Raw genomic sequence first — 18,804 nt, 5'->3', positions numbered from 1 at the left:
TTTTCTTCCCCGGACCCCCCTAGAGGTACCGAACTCCACCCAAAAAATACTGTGGGAAACACAGTAGGCTATATGATGGTCTAAAAAAAATACAAATTGAATTATCTTATTATTAAAATACATGATCGGGATTTTACCACCTCCGCCTCATTTGAGCCAGGAAAAACCCTGTGTGTGTGTGTGTGTGTGCGTGTGTGTGTGTGTGTGTGTGTGTGTGTGTGTGTGTGTGTGTGTATATTTATTGTATTAGGGCTGAGGTAAACGATTATTAACTAAACGATTTGTTGGGCGATTATTTTATCGATTAGTCGACTAATCTAACGACTAATTGGACGATTAATATAAAGATTATTTTTCTGCTGCTCGGTTAATAAAAAAAACATAATGTTTCTCAAATAAATACTGACTAGTGTACTGAATCATGATACTATAAGCTGGGTAACGTTAGTCTAATGTTATGTATGTGAACACCGTCATTAGAACTCTATAACCACAAAAAACGTGTTATTAAAAAATTTTTTACAAACATTTTTTATCATAGAGAATGTAATGCAAGACCCCATTTCGCTTGGCTGTGTGCACGTCTTCTTTTGTAACAGCACGCGCGGCTCCGCAATCCAGGTCTCCCACGTGTGGTGGCGAGCTGTACCACCGGAAACGGTGCAAAAAATAAATAAAGAAGTGACGACGCTAAAATATGGCGTCGACGTAATTTTGACGTTGAAGCGTCGACGTCATCGACGCACCACTACAGCACTAATATATATATATATATAAAGACAGAGGCAGAGAGAGACAAGCATAGGTCCACATATAAACAGTATATAATATACATAGACATTTTAAATAAACTCAAACTTTTGTGTTAGATGCGATTAATCTTGCTTAATCAATTTGACACAACTAAAAAGTATACATCCACGTCACAGACTGTCGAGACACAGAGTGACCCAGACCCACAGTATATAATATACATAGACATTTTAAATAAACTCAAACTTTTGTGTTAGATGCGATTAATCTTGCTTAATCAATTTGACACAACTAAAAAGTATACATCCACGTCACAGACTGTCGAGACACAGAGTGACCCAGACCCACAACAATAACACATCTATGACGTCATCAGTTAAATCAACAGTACATCTTTGACACTGTTATAATTTGATGCCAGAAGGGGATTGTCTGTGAACAATGGAACATAGCAGAGTGTTTTTCCCCTCTACTTCGGAATGGAAGGATGAAACAAATCGCTCTGATGTCAACTGAACAAGAGAGTTAATAATTCATTTGTCTGGTGTGGGTGAGAGAGAGAGAGAGAGAGAGAGAGAGAGAGAGAGAGAGAGAGAGAGAGAGAGAGTCTTTGAAGAAGGGGTACAGATGGTCATCAGATGGGGCTGAGAGTCAGAGTGTGGCACGGTGCTTTGACATCACCTGGGTGCACACACACCATATGTCACTAGACCTGACAACCTGTCCTGCCCCCCCACCCCACACACACACACACACACACACACACACACCTGTTTGTGAACTCACTCATGTTTAACACCTCTCCATGCATACTAATCCAGCCTAAAATGAGCAAGTTGTACCACAATGTTGTTTTAACTGTTGATCTGCCACATTCTTGTAATTCTGAAGCACAAAAGATTTTTACAACATTACTTTTTGGTTGCAGTTAAATTGTGCAAAACATTTAAAAATACATATTGAAACCATCTGAAAAAGAAAAAAACAACCGGGAAAGTTGTTTTTTTCTGCCCTATTGTGACGCTTAACGAAAACGGACCACTGGTTTGCTTGCTGTGTTATCTCAAGTGAGTGACAGGCTGTCCCACCCACGCTCTAATAGGGCTATCGCGATAACCGCAATATTGTAATACCGTGCTATTGACCAGCCAACCGCAGAGGAAGGAAAGTAACCGCAGAAACCCTGGCAACCGCAGTGTTCAGATTTTTATTTGTTTTTTTTATAAGGCTGTGGCCTAGCTTCTTTTACAATTTGTCACTGTGCATTTAATGTTAAATAAATTAATGATTATGCAATAGTGTTACGTCATTTTCCCGCGAACCATTGTAGCTCCATCTGGTGTTTCGTTTATTTTGAATAGGCCTACTGAAACGATGGCAGTCGCTCTCGTCCCAAAGACTAATGTCACGTCGCCAGTTTGGGAACATTTTGGCATTCAACCCAATGAAAAGGGCGAGCCAGCGAATTTAGATTTTTAGAATTTAGCCGATATGCAAAATTTGCGGCAAAAAGGTTCCTGTGACACGCGGCAATACATCTAATTTCAGGTGTCATCTCGCTAACTGTCATCCAGCGATTACTTTTCTGCCACAACCGATATGAGGTCAAGTGTCAATATGACTCCTTATATGAGTCTAACGGTTCATTATCTCAGCATTGAATGGATTCTGAAATCACGTTGCCTCGAAACAGTGTTCATGCCCGAAAACCACACGTCCGACAATATTTCGGATGCTCTCCGGCACACATTTGAAGAATGGTCCCTGAATGAGAAGAAGCTGGCCTGTATCACTACAGACAATGGGGCCAACATCGTTGCAGCAGTGAAAAAGTTGAACTGGCCGTGGCTGAACTGCTTTGGTCACAATTTACATTTGGCAGTTACAAACGCAATGGCAAGCGTCAAAGACCGCACAGCCCGAGCAATGGGCCTGTGTCACACACTGGTAAGTACATTTTCTCAAAGCTGGTTGAAGAGAAGAGATTTAGCGAAAGCACATGCTGAACTTCAAATTCCTCAGCATATTGGTAAGTTATCATTTAAACTATTGCATAACTTATTGATCATGTTATTAGCCAATAAATAAAAATGAAATTATACAAATTAAAATTTTAGCCTACTGTTAGCAATAGTTGTCTGTTTCTGGATTTAATGTATTTTTCGTTTAAAATAAATATTTTGAAACTAAAATTATTTAAAAATGTAAGATATATTGAAGAAGAAAAAAACTTATTTAGGTTAACTTCAGCTCAATTTAACGTCCATAAAATGTCTATGCACATTAATATTAAAATGAATTTAATGTTAATTAATTTATTAATAAATTTTAATAAATTTTAATATAGGCTATTTTTTGTTTAGTAAAAATAGCCTATATCGAAACGAATAAATAATTTAAAATGTAGCCTAGTCTATAATTTATTTTTGGTAGGCTAATTAGTGGATGTCATTGGCTAATTTCTATTCAATGATTTAACGGCCAATACTCTGTTCAGGACTGCGCTACGAGATGGGGCACCAAACAGAAAATGGTGGAAAGGGTTTTAGAGCAAATCCCGGCAATCAGAAGATTTTTGGATGACCGGAGACATCAACATCTAAATCCAAGCTGGCAGGACGTCGCTGTCCGTGAGTTCGTGAACGCAGCACTGAAACCCGCGGCTGAATTTACAGATCTGCTGTCTGGCGAGGCTACGTTACAGTATCTTCAGTCAAACACGTCCTGAAACTCCTTACAGAAGAAATGCTTAACCCATCATCCGAGGATACCACCTTAACATCGGACATAAAGCACAAAATGTGTAGTGTTCTACATGAGAAGTATGAACGAGCTGCCTTACAAAAACTTTTGGCAAAGGCGTGTTGTATATAGGGGCGAAATTATCAATGACACGGAGACAAAATCCACACTCATCGAAGAGATGGTGGGAGGGGAGGACGAAGAGACCGCTGTCTGTGCGTCAGAGGTTGGAGACGAAGGGCAAGAGGTGGTGCCATCTGCAGCAAAGAAAACGACTCTTGGAGACCTGCTGAAGTCACCGACAACCTCCGCGTCAGCGCCCGTACCCAAGAGAGCGCAAGCAGTCGGAAAGGGTTTTCAGTGCCTCGGGGAATATTGTTACCCCCATGCGATCCTCTCTGAAACCACATAAGGTTAATATGTTGGTTTTCATAGCGCGAAACAAGGACATAATAACCCAGGTCTAAATCGCGTTCGTTAACGCTTAAGTTTATTCTCTGTATTTCACTTAGGCCTACACATTGTTTTCATGTGATAGCCTACTGTAAGAATTCTTTCGTTTTTCAAATTAGAAAAAGGCATTTTCTTATTACTTGTTTTCATGTGATTATGTAGAACTCTTTGATTTCTTTAATTTGTTTAATTGGAAAAGGCAAGTTCTTGTTGCTGTTTGGCATTAACAATAAACAAAAATGTTTTAAAACATGTCTCTCTGTCAATTACAAAGCAACAAGATATAGGCTACTACATAACTTAATGTTTTATGCAGTAAAATCAGGAAAAATTAGGTTTGTAAAAAAATAAAAAATAAAATTAATAACTCGCTATAAATCCTGTCCAGCCAGCAACAGTCTGACGCAGGCGCGCAATTTAAATTTTTTTTTTTATTCGAGAAGGAATGGCGGAAGGGTGGCACCGTGTTCGGGAGATTTTTCAGCCTTTTAAGAGGACCAAATCTGAGGTGTTGTCATATTTTGGCTTTTACAAACACCCTGAGGGAAATTTAATCGACGATGGTCACTCTGTCTACAGAACATGCTCAAAAAAAGTCACTGCGATAGGGGCAAGTTAAACACTTCAAATCTGCCGAGTCATCCTGTGTGACCATCACACACTGTTGTATAGCGAACACAAGGCAAGTTAATTTTGATCTCAATACTTGAAATATTTTATCTCACTCACTTGAAATAAACTTGAAGCTTCCGCGAAGAAAAGTTTGCAGCAAGTGTATGAGCTAAAGACTAACGAACAAGTTCAAACCATAGACTATTAAGAGTGACATTTAAGAGATAATAATGTATATTCATTGTGCACTTATTACACCGATTTTTTCTTATGACATAATTACGGGGACATATTGAATAGAGATTAATGTCTCTATTCTTACCTGTTAAATCCATTTTGTACAGCGTACAAAACTCGTCCAGACAAGATGATCACAACAATAATTATCAAATTCTGTAAACAATAAATCAACTCTGACTTAATTTTCAATACAATCAAAAACAAAGACGCAAGATGACAAGTTGTATTTGAATGAACCGAGCGCGCGTCCGTTGTGATACATGGATGTGCGCTGTGTTATAATATGTTGCTTTTGACGACGGTCATTATAAGGAAGGGAATGCCACAGAATAGAATCTTACTTTAAAAAGTGCATAGAGCTGCTCGTTTTATTTATTGTTTGTCGATTTTAAAATATAAAACTTGTTGAAATGTTTTCAATGTGAGCATCAGTTCTGTTTTAACACTTTCATCTTGTTTTAACAAAACCGTGATAATATTGATAATCACGATAATTTTGGTCACTATAATCATGATATGAAATTTGCATACCGTCCCATCCCTAAAGCCCAGAAAAAGTATAAAGCTTCTATTTTGTTTAGATCCATGTCCGAGGCAGTTCGACTTCACAAGCGCATTTCTTCTCTCACACAACACACACACACACACACACACACACACACACACACACACAAGACTTCTCGTAATTTTGACTTTATTCTCAAAATATTACGACTTTAATCTCGAAATGCTATATATATATTAGGGCTGTCAAAATAACGCGTTAATTTCGATTAATTAATCTGAGAAGAAATAACGCGTTAAAAAAAATAACGCAGATTAATCCATTCCGTTTTGACCTTTGCGGAGCCGTTCTAGCGTTCGTGTAAAAAGAAGGAGGGAGACAAGAACGCGCTGCTTGGATCATTGTTTGGAACATTTACTTTTAACAAACGGAGTTCGTCAAACTCTAAAGTAGGCCTACAACATCAATGAAAAGCATCCAGGAGTCAGTGTGTGCGTGAGTCGGCGAGTGTGTCTGAGAGAAAGCGCGCTTGTGTGTGTGTGTTGTAACTTTTCACGCGCTCTCACGTCACACAACCATTTTCTCACGCACAGAAAAATCGCGCACCAAAGAGAGGACACGGAAACAGACAAGACAGAGCACGTTACTTATGATATTAAAAAAATCTCAGCTCTCAGATTCTGTTAATTTTATTACGAAAATCAAACTATACCCTTTTGGCGCTTGTAAATGTGAAATGACAGATCCCTATAGCGGCACGTGAACCGATCATCTCTAGCTAATAGTAAATAAACACGAATGACCAATGTTGAAAGATACAGTAGGGCAGCCTAAAACTTACCGAAATGTATATTCCTCGATCAATCAGTGTTTTTCAACCGCGAAAAGAGGTCAATAAAACAGCTGGAGAACAATTATGTCACATAACATTTAGCCCTAAGTTACCTCAGGAAAGCCATTTCATGACCATATAGCATGTTATAGTTGGCTATAAAAAAGAGCTACAGAGAGTATTTTTCAAAATGTATGTAGCCTACTAGTATATACGTATGGATTATATTTTTACTTATATCAAAGTTGTTATTTGTAATAAACAAGCATTATATTTAATTTGAGCTATTTTTAACCTTAAATACTACCAGCTGATATGGCTCTCTGTATTTTTACAGCATTAGGTGAGATTTTTTTTTCTTGAGAAAAATGAATGCCTATCTTGTGTACCTAATATTTATCCAAATGAGTCAATATTGCATCAAATCACAATAATTAAATTAAATTGAAATCATGAAATTTGTGTCAAGCAATAATAATAAAAACGCTTACCAGAAATTGTACCATGTAAACATTGTAAGATTGTGTATGCGATTAATTTAGATGAATTAATTACAGAGTATGTAATTAATTAGATTAAAAAATTTAATCGATTGACAGCCCTAATATATATATATATATATATATATATTTTTTTTTTATTTTTTTTTTTTTATCAGATTTCTTACTTTGCAGTTCAGGGCTTCCGTACTTAAATATGATAGATGTCATGTTTTTTTTTTAAATATGCATTTGCATAATGATGTGGAAATATTGCTGTTATTAGAATGTATACTTTTAATGCATTATAAACATTATAAAACCCCCATCTAATCTGGTACTATATTCAGCATCACTAAAATGTTTTCACCACATTTATATTTTAAAAGTAATGTGTTTATGAATAACTCAAAAATAGAGAGCAAAAGAGAGAGAGATAGACAAAAGACACTGAAATTTTGCTCTTCTGAATGTTAAAAGATGCTTGATTCATGTAAATGTGAATAAATTGAATGGTTTTGTGTACAATTTTGTACTAAAACTAGTCTGTCCGAATACTAAATATTAAAATATATTTCCAGATAACATGGCATAATCCTGCATTCAGTTAGCTTGAAAACTAGATAATCTAAGATGGCATACTTCCTGTATGAATTCAGTAGAGCGTGAACGCAAAATGAGAGAGTGCTCCTCATACATACAAACACACACATGCACACACAAACATTCAGGAAAGAGATTATTGATGACACAGTCTGTGAGAGATAAGCATCATTACCCCAGTGCAAAAGTAAAGGCGAGAGAGAGAGAGAGAGAGAGAGAGAGAGAGAGAGAGAGAGAGAGAGAGAGAGAGAGAGAGAGAGAATGAGAGAAAAACCTAAAACTCAGTTTTGAGCTTTTTCTTTTAAAGTCATGATGTGTAACATGTGCCTTAATTAAATTGCAAGTACCATGGCCATGAACCAAACACTTCCACACAAAACACCATGAAAAAATAAAAACATTTCTATCACAGCTAGCCTTGCAATACATCACAAAATAGTGAAATAAAACTAGATTTGACATTTTCTGAAGAAAAGAGTTGTACTTGCCAGTGTAAAACTTGCTACTATGAGCAGGAAGCAGTTCACCTGACAATTCTCCCAGCATTTGCAATTTCATCGCTAAGGATGCAGTAATTACCTGCAGTAATAAAATTCTGATAAAAAAAATGTTATGGCCAGTAATCAATAAATGACTAGATTAAAATGCACTATTTTGTCCAAATTCATAATAAATAAATGAAACACTAAAAAATTAACTGCACATTTTAAATGGAAGAAGTGAATTTAGGCATCACAATATAATAATGTACAGTATGAAAGAAGAAAATTAATAAATATTACGTTTAACGGTTTTCTTTTTTGCTTTTTCTTTTTTATTTAATTTTAATTGTTTTTTAAAGAGGGTTAATTAAGGGTTAGATGAAGGCAAAGGTAATCTAAATTTAAAAACAGGTTAAATTTGCATGCACAATTAAATATCCAATCAGCTTATACCACTTTATAAAAAATAAAAAATAAAAGTTTGGATTAGCCCAATCCAAAAACAATACGGTAGAAATATATCATGATACTTAGCCATGATACACGCGCATGCCCTAACGTGAATGTTGGAATTGGAAATTCGATTCATATCTTATTTTCTATCCAGCAATTTGTTAATGAAATTTTTAATGACATTTTTTCAATTAAAAGTATAGACAAGATTTGTTTGGCTCATTTTATCATCCACCAAGTGAAAACTCCAATCTCTTAGAAAGCAATATCACACCTCTTCTCAAGGCAAACAATTTGAGGTACCATTCATGTCTATAGCACAGTGCGGGACTAGTTATGTGTCCAAGTTTTATACTTAGGGTTAGGGGAATTGAAGACAGTATGAGCAATAGTAATATTGATGTTTTCTTTAGCAAAAACCACTAATGATCTCTCAGACTCCGACACACACACACACAAAACTACACCCATCCCCGCCTACCAGCTTCCCTCAAGGGAGAAACTAACAATGGAAGTCAATACTACAGTTTGACATCTCAGACTTTAAAAAATGACCTGACAGGTGAGTGTGTCCATGGGCAAACAGTGAGGATACTGTGTGTGCGTGTTGTTTCCTCGGAGATGAAATGCTGAGCATGCACAGATCATAAGATGGGAATTGTGCAGCATACAACAGGGAGAGAATAAATAATGAGTGAATAGAATAAAACAGGAAGGAAGCGAGTCTCAAAAAAAGGAAGCGCTAGAGTGCCAAAAAGGCAACTGGGAATAAAACCCTCTCAGATCACTACATAAATGTTTATACTGTATGTGAACATAGATTACAAGTGAAAAATAGACTAGCAAATGAAATGACAAAAGGAATAGGTGCTAAAAGCGCCTCCTCTTAAGAAGTAAAAAAAGAGAGTGCAAAGATTCCCTGTAAAACAGGAAATTGAAGACTGTCTGACATGTCCATCCTGCAGCATCTATGAGAGCCGTAGATCACTCATCAAGCCGGAGTGCTGCGTGACAGCATCTGAAATATGAAGAGCCGTTTCTTTTGACATCTGGAGTAAATCTGCGGCTCAGCGCTCAATTCTGACACACTAAAGCCACAGAGCCATTTTATGATGACAACAGAATATTAAATTTATATCTCCCACCCTCCCCTTCCGCCCTTCTTCGCTGTCTGTTCCTCCACCTCCTCTCCCTCTCGGCCTCCCTCATTTGCTTGTGCGGAGGAGGTTTAATACACTGCAGCTTTGTGGTTGTCCTGAGGTTAAATGGATATTAGAAAATGAGAACAATGTAGAAATGGTTGCTTGCAAGAAGTCTGAGTTTGAGGTAAAAACGTTTCCATTGGTTTTACACAGGTTAACATGATACATTGTATTATTTATTTTTCCCCCACCTTAGTTGTGGGAAGGGCAGTTATTTTGTTAAAAGATTATAATATATATATATGTGTGTGTGTGTGTGTGTGTGTGTGTGTGTGTGTGTGTGTGTGTGTGTGTGTGTGTGTGTGTGTGTGTGTGTGTGTGTGTGTGTGTGTGTGTGTGTGTGTGTGTGTACGGATAAATCATTTATAATAAACACTGCAATATTCCATTAAAAAAAAATAACAATTTAGATTTTGTGGTGACTTCAAAACTTCATTAGGGCCTACTTTTGATAATTATAACCAACTCCAGCAGTCAATATATGAAATTTCTTGAAAAGTTAATTTTTTTTTTTTTTTTTAAAACACATGCAGGTATGTGACCCTGCAATAGAAATTAAGAATCTAAATAAACACTGCTTATTTCAGCCACTCGTACCTTTAGAAACTTTTTGAAACTGTTGTCAAAATTAACTTTCTCATGCCATAATCCTCATCAATAGACAAAATGAAAAAGTCTGTACAAACTAAACAAACTGACATCAGAGAACATGTGCTTACAGTACCATTACTAGACATATTTTGCTAGTTCGATCTCCTCTTTGGCACACTATCAGATTACCTTCAAATGTCTTTCATTAATACAAAAGGGAATTCATTCAATTATCATCTTATTGTACTTGATCGATTATAGAAGCAGGGGTAAAATTGTAGATTTAGCCTGGATTATATCAATCATCTATCCTTTAACAATAAGGATATATTAAACTGCATTAATGCGGAAAGCTGTTAGTATTTAATTGAAATTTAATTGATTTATCAAGCTCATAATCTCATTAAATGCCACTAAATCTCAGTTTATTAACAGCAGAGGCGTTACATGTCTCTCATGTGTGCAGAATTAGGCAGAGTGAATTATGAGGTGGTTAAATACAGGCTAGCTGAGTCAGGGTAGCTGTAATAGACGAGGCCTCTCAGCGGCAGAATCTATAGCTATGGAGGAACACAAAAAATGGAAAACATTATGAATGGAAAGAATGAGAAAAAGAAACACCTCTAGTTGTTAAAGAAGAGAGGGGAGGGGGAGAAAGGAAAGTATTATTTATGTGAAAAGTTTTCTTCAACCCGTATTGATTGGTTTCAGGATCACCCGTTAAGCTGATAATAATTGAAAAAAGCTCACGGTGCTCTGTTGGGATGTTGGTGGAAGACATGAGGGGGGTGGGGGGGATGGAGAGAGAGTTTTTGATTTGAGGCTGTTCACCAGACTGAAGAAATGGGCCCTTGGAGTCCACAAACCTGACTGAAGCACACAAACACACTAAAACACAGACAGACAGAGCGTCACACTTCAGGCATGCTTTAACACACCCTTTCTCTCTGCTGAAAAGTAGATGCTGCTTTCCGTAATGATACTTCACCCAAAAAGGAAAACTCCTTCCCTTTAGAAGATTTGGAATGTAGTGCAAGTGGTCATATGGACCACTTTTTTGATACTTTGAGCATGACATCCCTCGTTCCATTTAGTTTTTCATACATGCACAACATTGCACAAAGTGACTTACAAATAAGAAAAACTAAAGAAGTGCCGAAATACAAAGTTTCAAGACTGTTCAAAGAACTCCAGTCTGCAACAGAGAAGAAATTGAGAATCAGTGCATTAAGAGAGAGCGCATTAACAGGATTCAGTCAAGACTGTTCGGGAGGTTGAGGATGGTTGAGGTTGATGATTCCACCACAAGTCATTTGTAATGATTCATTGTTTTCGTTATGAGAAGGCTAAATTGATTATTTGCACAGGTCAAATGTTTGGGGTCAATACATTTTTCGTTTTTTTAAATAAATTGATTTATTCAGCAAGGATGCATTAAATTGATCAAAGTCACAGTAGGCTTTTACATAGTTAGAAAAAAAAATCAATTTTAGATAAATGCTGTTCTTTTGAACTTTAATAATCAAGAAACCATTATGGTTTCATGGTTTCTACACAAAAAAGAAATAAGCAGCACTACCATTTTTAACTTTGATAAGAACTATTACTTGAACATCAAATCAGGATATTAAAATAATTTATGTAGGATCGTATGACACTAGAGTAATGGCTGCTGGAAATTCAACTTTGCCATTACAGGAATAAATTGCATTTTAAAATGTATCACAAGAGAAAACAATTTGAATAATTGTAATATTAAACAAAATTACTTTGTGCATTTCTAAAATAAAGACTTGCTGAGCACAAGATACTTTTTTCAAAAACAAAAAATAAACAAAAACAAATCTTTAGACCAGTACTGCAAATTAAGGCGTTTTCACACCTGAAAGTCCGCACCAAGGTCCGAACCAAAGTTCACGTTTTGATGCATTTTATACTTTCAGAAAGTTTTGGTTTGGTTTCACACTGCAATTATGTGAGCGCACTAAAGAACTTTACGTGACATACTTGCGTCCTGTCGTCATCATCTATGTGGGCTGCATCTTGACATTGATTGGTTTGTAAATGGACGTGTGTCTGACGTCAGCGTGTTGTCAACGGGTAGCTTTAACAACATGAATAAACAGATGCATATCGTTGCAACGGTATTGTTATTTTTATGGCATAATTACCTGCAGCACCAACTATACACAAGGCTAGTTCAAATTCGCCAAATGAACATCCTCGTCCTGCGAACATTTTAAGCAATCATGTGAGCTCTTTTTTTTTGTGCGTTTTTTCCAGTTGACGACTTATTAACCGCTATGTCATCAGACCATACTTCAATTAAAAACCTCGTCTCCTCCTCTCCCCATGTGCTACCACGGCTCATTTTTCCTGCCACCTTCTGTTTTTTCGGCTATGCGGGAACCACTGGAACTTCCTGTGAAAGGTCTAAAAGTCCGAACCATACAGAAATGCTTTCACACTAGAAACGAACCAAACCTTTGTTCAGTTAGATCCGGACCGGGACTACCAATTTTCGTCGGACCAAATTTCATCTGTTTGGTCCGGACCGTGGTCCGGGGTAGGTTTCACAACTGTAATTTTGAATCGGACAAAACTGAAAAGTCCGAAAGTCCGGACCAAACAAGTCAGGTGTGAAAGGGCCCTTAGTCTCAATACTGTTCCACATTTAATATAATTATCCACAATTTTCTTAGAAAATCTAAGATTAGTCAACGGGCATGAGGTGTGAATCTGTGGGGAAAATTGTATGAAAATATTTTTTTTAAAGTTGTCATTTCACTACTCTCATTTACTTTGAACCAGCCTAACACATCTGTTTTGCCACCTTTATTTATAGGAGAGTAGAGAGAACAAGAAATTACTGGAACATGAGGGGGATTGGGACAAGGTGCAAGCTAGATTTGATCCTTCAACACCCATATAAACACTAGAGTGCAACATGAATTGAGGTGAAAGCAATCTGATTGCAAAACTGTGATGACTACAGTGGTCTCCAACATGGTGCCCGCGGAGGAGGAGGTTTAAAAAAAAAAAAAAACGCAACGTAACTTCTGTGAGTTGAGGCGGTCGCGGGCAGACAGTACATACATAAGATAAATTGAACTATAAAAAAGAAAAAAAAGATTAATTATGGCTGATGATGCAGGTCATGCAAAAAAGAAGACGACTTATTATTTTAACGAGGAGTGGGAAACAGAATTCCTCTTCACTAACGTTAAAGATAAAGCTGTGTGCCTCATCTGTGGAGCACGCATTGTGGTTGCCAATGGTCTATGGCAGGGGTCTCCAACACGTCGCTCGCGAGCTACCAGTGGCCTGATTGTGCTCAAGTTCGTTATTTCGAATGTAGGAAGCTCATAATTGAAGCGACGCGCTCATTTTTTCCAGGCACAGCGAGATGAAAAATCCATTAGCTACTAAAACTTCTTTGTCATTGTGGAGAGCGCAGTGCATGGTTGCATAGCAATGACAGACGCCACGGGAAAATCTGACCGAATTTTACTATTAATAATGAAAGATAAGCTTACGTGCATTGTGAACGTCAGTAATTTATCTTTTTCCAGTAATTCTATCTTTTTATAAAAAATGATTTTAAGGCTGAAATATGCAAGCTTTTTATAAATCTTTTTTTTGTCAAAACTTTATTTGAACTTGTAGGCTACATGTTAGTAGATAACATGTCGCAAGACACTCCTTTAAAATCTGACCATCATTTTTAATGTTGTTATTTTGTTTATGTAAACAAAAAGTGCAAATGAATTCTAATTATATTTGTTATTTGCCGTTTTTCGACATAAACCTTGGTGAATTGATTTTATTGTGTAGTATTAGTACTTTTTGAACAGGATTCTGAGATAACCGTGCTCAATTTGGTCACTATAATCATGAAATTTTCATGCCATTTCATCTCTAGTTAAGATGCACTGTAAAATCAACTATAATTATGTGTTTTTACAGTATAATACGCAAAGTACAATTTTCTTTAAAAAAATTAATCTCTGATTCTGTTCTTTTCTCTGACATTTAAGGGTGACATACATCGTTCTACAAAAACTAGTTGTTAATATGAGAGTTATGAGACATTATTTAAGAGATTTAAGTATCGTATTAGCCTACATGAGTAGCTCTCGGCCACTATCTTTTTTAAAAAGTAGCTCTCCAATGAAAAAAGGTTGGAGACCCCTGTACTAGACAGTCATGTTGACTAAAGTCAGAATTAGTAAAGTAGTAATTAGTGGAATACGTAGTTGGAGGGTGTTCTCTATCTGCTAGCAGGTCCAACTTTATTCAGTAGCACTTGTGCATCCAGAAAAAGAACGATCAAATGAGAAAATAAATGCCAGAATAAACTAACAGAATACATGAATTAATAGATCAAGTGGCTGAATCAAGCTCATTTTTAACGAGACTACAAAACTTTAGAATCTACATTCATGTCCAACATCACACAATGTTCTTCCACACAGAGTGTCCTCTGGTGAGATGGTGCTAATCCAGTTCAGAGTTCTGAGAAAGAGCATGACGCTTCCATAGAGAGGATTTGATTTGCATCAGTTCATTTTCATATCCTCTCTTTCCTGAGCACACGTGCATAAAGGCACGTGCACGGCCCGTAAAATCGTCACATCTGAGCAGCAGTAAACTGACAGCTCAGAGCAGGATTGAGGATCGATGGAGCTATATTCCAGTGACCTCATCATGTTTTCAACACCATCCTCATATTTATCTCTCTCTCTTTATGGATTTTTTTAATCTACTGAGGTCACTGATTGTTGTTAATCTAATCTGGCATGATTTTAATAAGACAAAATCTGACACCAGCATTTAGAGATATTAAAAAATATATAATAATTATTATGAAAAATAATATATATGAAAAATAATATATATATATATATATATATATATATATATATATATATATATATATATATATATATATATATATATATATATATATATATATATATATATATATATCAGCAGCCGTCCAGTCTTCAGTGTCACGTGATCCTTCAGAAATCAATCTAGAAAGCTGATTTGGTGGTCAAGACATTTAAGATTTTTTTTCTTTTCATAATGTAAAAGCCTTTAATGCCACTTTCGATAAATTTAATGTACACACTTTAGCTCACAAATTACACACTTCACCTACAAAAAACATCCAGTAATTAAATTTCACATTTATATTTCTGTGGACAGAACAATTCTGTTATTCATGGAAGGCCATTGTATATTGCTAAAAGTCAAAAAAGCATGCATTGTGTTTGTGTGTGTGTAAGGCTCACTAAAAATGCTTTAGGGCTTTGACAGACAGAGAATTTGCCCTGCTCTCTGAGCCTGACTAGTGGTCATCACTCTTGTGGACTAAGGCTATACAGACAGAGAGAGAGAGAGACAGAAGGAGAAAGAGAGGGAGTGTGACCTTGATGACAGCAGTAAATTCGGACAGGAATGTCAACAGCCACAAGACATATTAGTGTCACGCCAGTGTGCCCATAAGTTTACCTCTGCCAATTACACAGCGGCCATAAGATCACAGGAGCCAATCAGAGAGCTTGACCCTTACTTAAATCATGGCTGCCAAAACCGTTTTACCCACCGGAAGCCTAAAGAAATCTATGCTGGTCATAGTATGCTTCTTATAATCTCTTTTCCACCAATCTGGTGAAAGTGTGGGTACTAGAGCCAATACCCTATCTGGCCCTATTCTGTGTTTGTATCGAAGAAAATGTGGTTCTATGTCAAAAAACGGCTCCGCACCAGCTCTTTAAACCTGCTGTCAAAATGAACAGCACAAAACATCAACGGGTGAATACTGGAAGTGATGAGTATTCAGTTGACTAATACCCATTTCTATTTTTGACGCACTGCAAAGTTACTCCAGCCACTTTATTTTCCCTGCCTATCAAAAATTATTTAATGTGTGAATTGACTGCTATGATTTTTATTTGTCATATTAAACAACTTACGGTTACATCAAAGTCAGTGTGCAGTGGCATAAATATGCTAAATTTAATATATAATAATGTCAAAATATACACACTGACAGCAACTTGCAAAGCCAAAGCAATTGGAAATTGTTGATTCTTTGATGAGAGTTGGCGATGTGAGGCTACATGAGATACAGCTACCGTAGGTGATCGACTGGCAGCACATTATGATAAAAACATATCAGACTGATGTTGTTCAACAAATGGGAATTTAGACTTAATATTATGACTTAATGATTAGATTTAGAGAAGATTCATGAGTTCATTTGTCCATTCAGACTTAGTTAATGGTAAACAAACTCGGCTTGCCTTCCTCGAAGGAGGCTCGAACCAGAGACTCGGCTCGAGCTCCGAGCTAAACCTCCCTATAACAGTACTGCACAGAGGAAGAATAAGAGAAATAGAGGAGATGCGAGCCATACTGAGCCGTACCATGCAGTGGAAAAGCGCCACAAAGTGAGCCGAGCCATACCGTACCATGGGGTGGAATTGTGGAAATGCACTAAAGTGAGCCGTACCAAACCATACCATGCAGTGGAAAAGCGCCATTAGATTTATTTTTTTCATTAGAATATAATATTTATTCTACGTATTGAACAGCATAAATATTTTTTTTAAACTGTAAAACTAGGTTTGTGTCGTTTTAAAAAATGGCTTTTAGCATTTTGCAGTTCACAGTGGTTCTATGGATCTTTTTCTATTGTACCTTACCATTCAAAAGTTTGTGGTCAGTAGAAGCGACAGTAAATTTCAATCCATTTCAAATAAATGCTGTTCTTTTAAAACGTTCTCAAGAAATCCTGAAAAAAGTAGCACAACTGTTTTCAACATTGATAATAAGAAATCAGCCAATTACAATGAGTATTATGACATTGAAAACTGGAGTAATGGCTGCTGAAAATTTTGGGAGTTTATATTTTCATGTTATATTTTTACACAATTTGACGCCTAGTTTCATCATCTTGCCATTATCTGGAAATAAAGGCCAGATCTGAAATTTGGTAAAAGCAATAGAACTATTTCTGTCAAACAGCGATAAACCATGTTCACCTTTGAAACAGAATGCCACTTTTAGTCACTTTGCTCTAGAGCTTTTGTACGCATGTACAGTAACTCTTCAGGTTCCTGGAAGCCTGATCCATTGGTGTGGGGTGCTGTGTGATCATTGATTGTTTCATGGTCAGTGTGTGGCGGAGAGGAAGACATTCAATCAATGAAGCTCTGAGAACTTCAACATGTTGAAATCCCAGCCCTCAGCCCTGAACGCTCTTTATCAAACAGACTTCCATTCACTCTTTCACTCCATCCTTTCCTCTCCCTGCTCCACACTCACCATCCTGTTGTCTCGAAGGGATTTCTTTCACTTAATTCTGTGCTGCAGTAGTCCTGGGCTGAGTTTAAAGGGCTGGGATAACTGTTAGGACTGATCAATACAGCCTGGCACCAACATCAGCTCTGTGGAGACAACACACACACACACACCACACACACACACCACACACACACACACCACACACACACACACACACACACACACCACACACACACACCACACACACACACCACACACACACACCACACACACACACACACACTAGTATACTATGCCCTTTTACAAAGTCCTAAATTGTTTTTGGCTCCACTACAATAGGTTTTCTTGCTAGAATGTAAAAAAGGAAAAAAAAGAAAAAGATTCAAATCACATACTTTACAGTTTTAACACCTCTCTTCCCAGTTTGTGAGTAATTATTGCTGCATCTCAATTCGCCTACTTATACTACGTCCTAAACGTATGTACTCTTTTTGTGAATTAAAAGTACATACTTTTCTTTGTTTAGCAGAAGAGTAGACAAGCTTTGGGACATACTATCACGTCATAATAGCGTCTTTAACGGTTGCTCTCTGCCGCTTAATTACACGCACCTGTCTATCATCTGGTCAACGTTAAAACCCTCCACATTTAATTTAACTAAATTTCCTAATGTTTAGGAGAAGCACTTTGATCTGCCAGTCTTTCATGCAGACACTCTCCTCATTCATGCATAATGATGCATTTAAAAGTTAAATAGCCAAACGGATCTTTATAAAAGTTCACATTGTTGTTTCAGTTGAAATATAACATGGATAACATTACATAAATATTTTAATCAGCTTAAATGTTGATTATTGGTCACTCAAACCCCTTTATTATAACCTCTCTATACTCAACCAACGGTTGCGCACATCCGCCATGTTGTGTAGTTTTCTGAACTGAATCCTCTTTCAAAGCACAATGGCTTGAGGGCAATATTAGCCGTTATAATGAGCACAAATACACACCTCGAAAATCGACCAGAAATAGTAGACCATGATCCAGGGACTTCTGGCATACTTTTTTCAACATACTATGCTTTGGGACACACTTATTTTAATCTCACATACTCTTTAGGGTGGATAGTATGGACATTGAGACGAAGGGTATGTTTAGTTCCTGTCTCTATGAACCCCCTCTTCTGAAGTGCAATGTGCTCTGATTGGTCAGCTGGACCAGTGTGTTGTGATTGGTCAGCGGTTTTAAGCATGTTTCAGAAATGTCACGGCCCTTTATCATAACTGGAAGTTTCAACACACTACTAACAAAACTCCAACCAGGCCCCTTTTTTATGTATGCCTTGGGTGGTAATTATTTAAATGAAGAAAATTGAGACATATACATGGAAGAAAGGTAGCCTACAATCGGAGCATTACAGGGAGTTCAGAAACAGTGCTTATTGATAAAGAGAAATAGTGGACTTTGTGCTTTGTAAATTTGCAGACACTGTTCATGCTCAAACAGCAACATTAAAGACTAAAGAAAGTTGAAAAAGTAAAAAAAG

At 36.9% G+C, this 18,804-nt stretch overlaps 1 long non-coding RNA gene across 2 annotated transcripts in view; it reads right to left on the bottom strand.

The window, feature by feature from the left end:
• The window catches only part of LOC143714124 (uncharacterized), a 284,206-nt gene that overhangs the window by 217,759 nt on the left and 47,643 nt on the right, over positions 1-18,804 (bottom strand). For both annotated transcript variants that reach the window (XR_013195410.1, XR_013195409.1), the window contains exon 3: positions 17,283-17,404. This is a non-coding gene — a long non-coding RNA (uncharacterized LOC143714124). The remainder of the gene's footprint in view (positions 1-17,282; positions 17,405-18,804) is intronic.

This window comes from Siphateles boraxobius, unplaced genomic scaffold (assembly GCF_051911475.1).
Source record: "Siphateles boraxobius isolate OS27281-9 unplaced genomic scaffold, OSU_SipBor_1 53, whole genome shotgun sequence".
NCBI lineage: Eukaryota > Metazoa > Chordata > Actinopteri > Cypriniformes > Leuciscidae > Siphateles > Siphateles boraxobius.
This window is presented reverse-complemented; position numbering and strand designations above follow the sequence as displayed.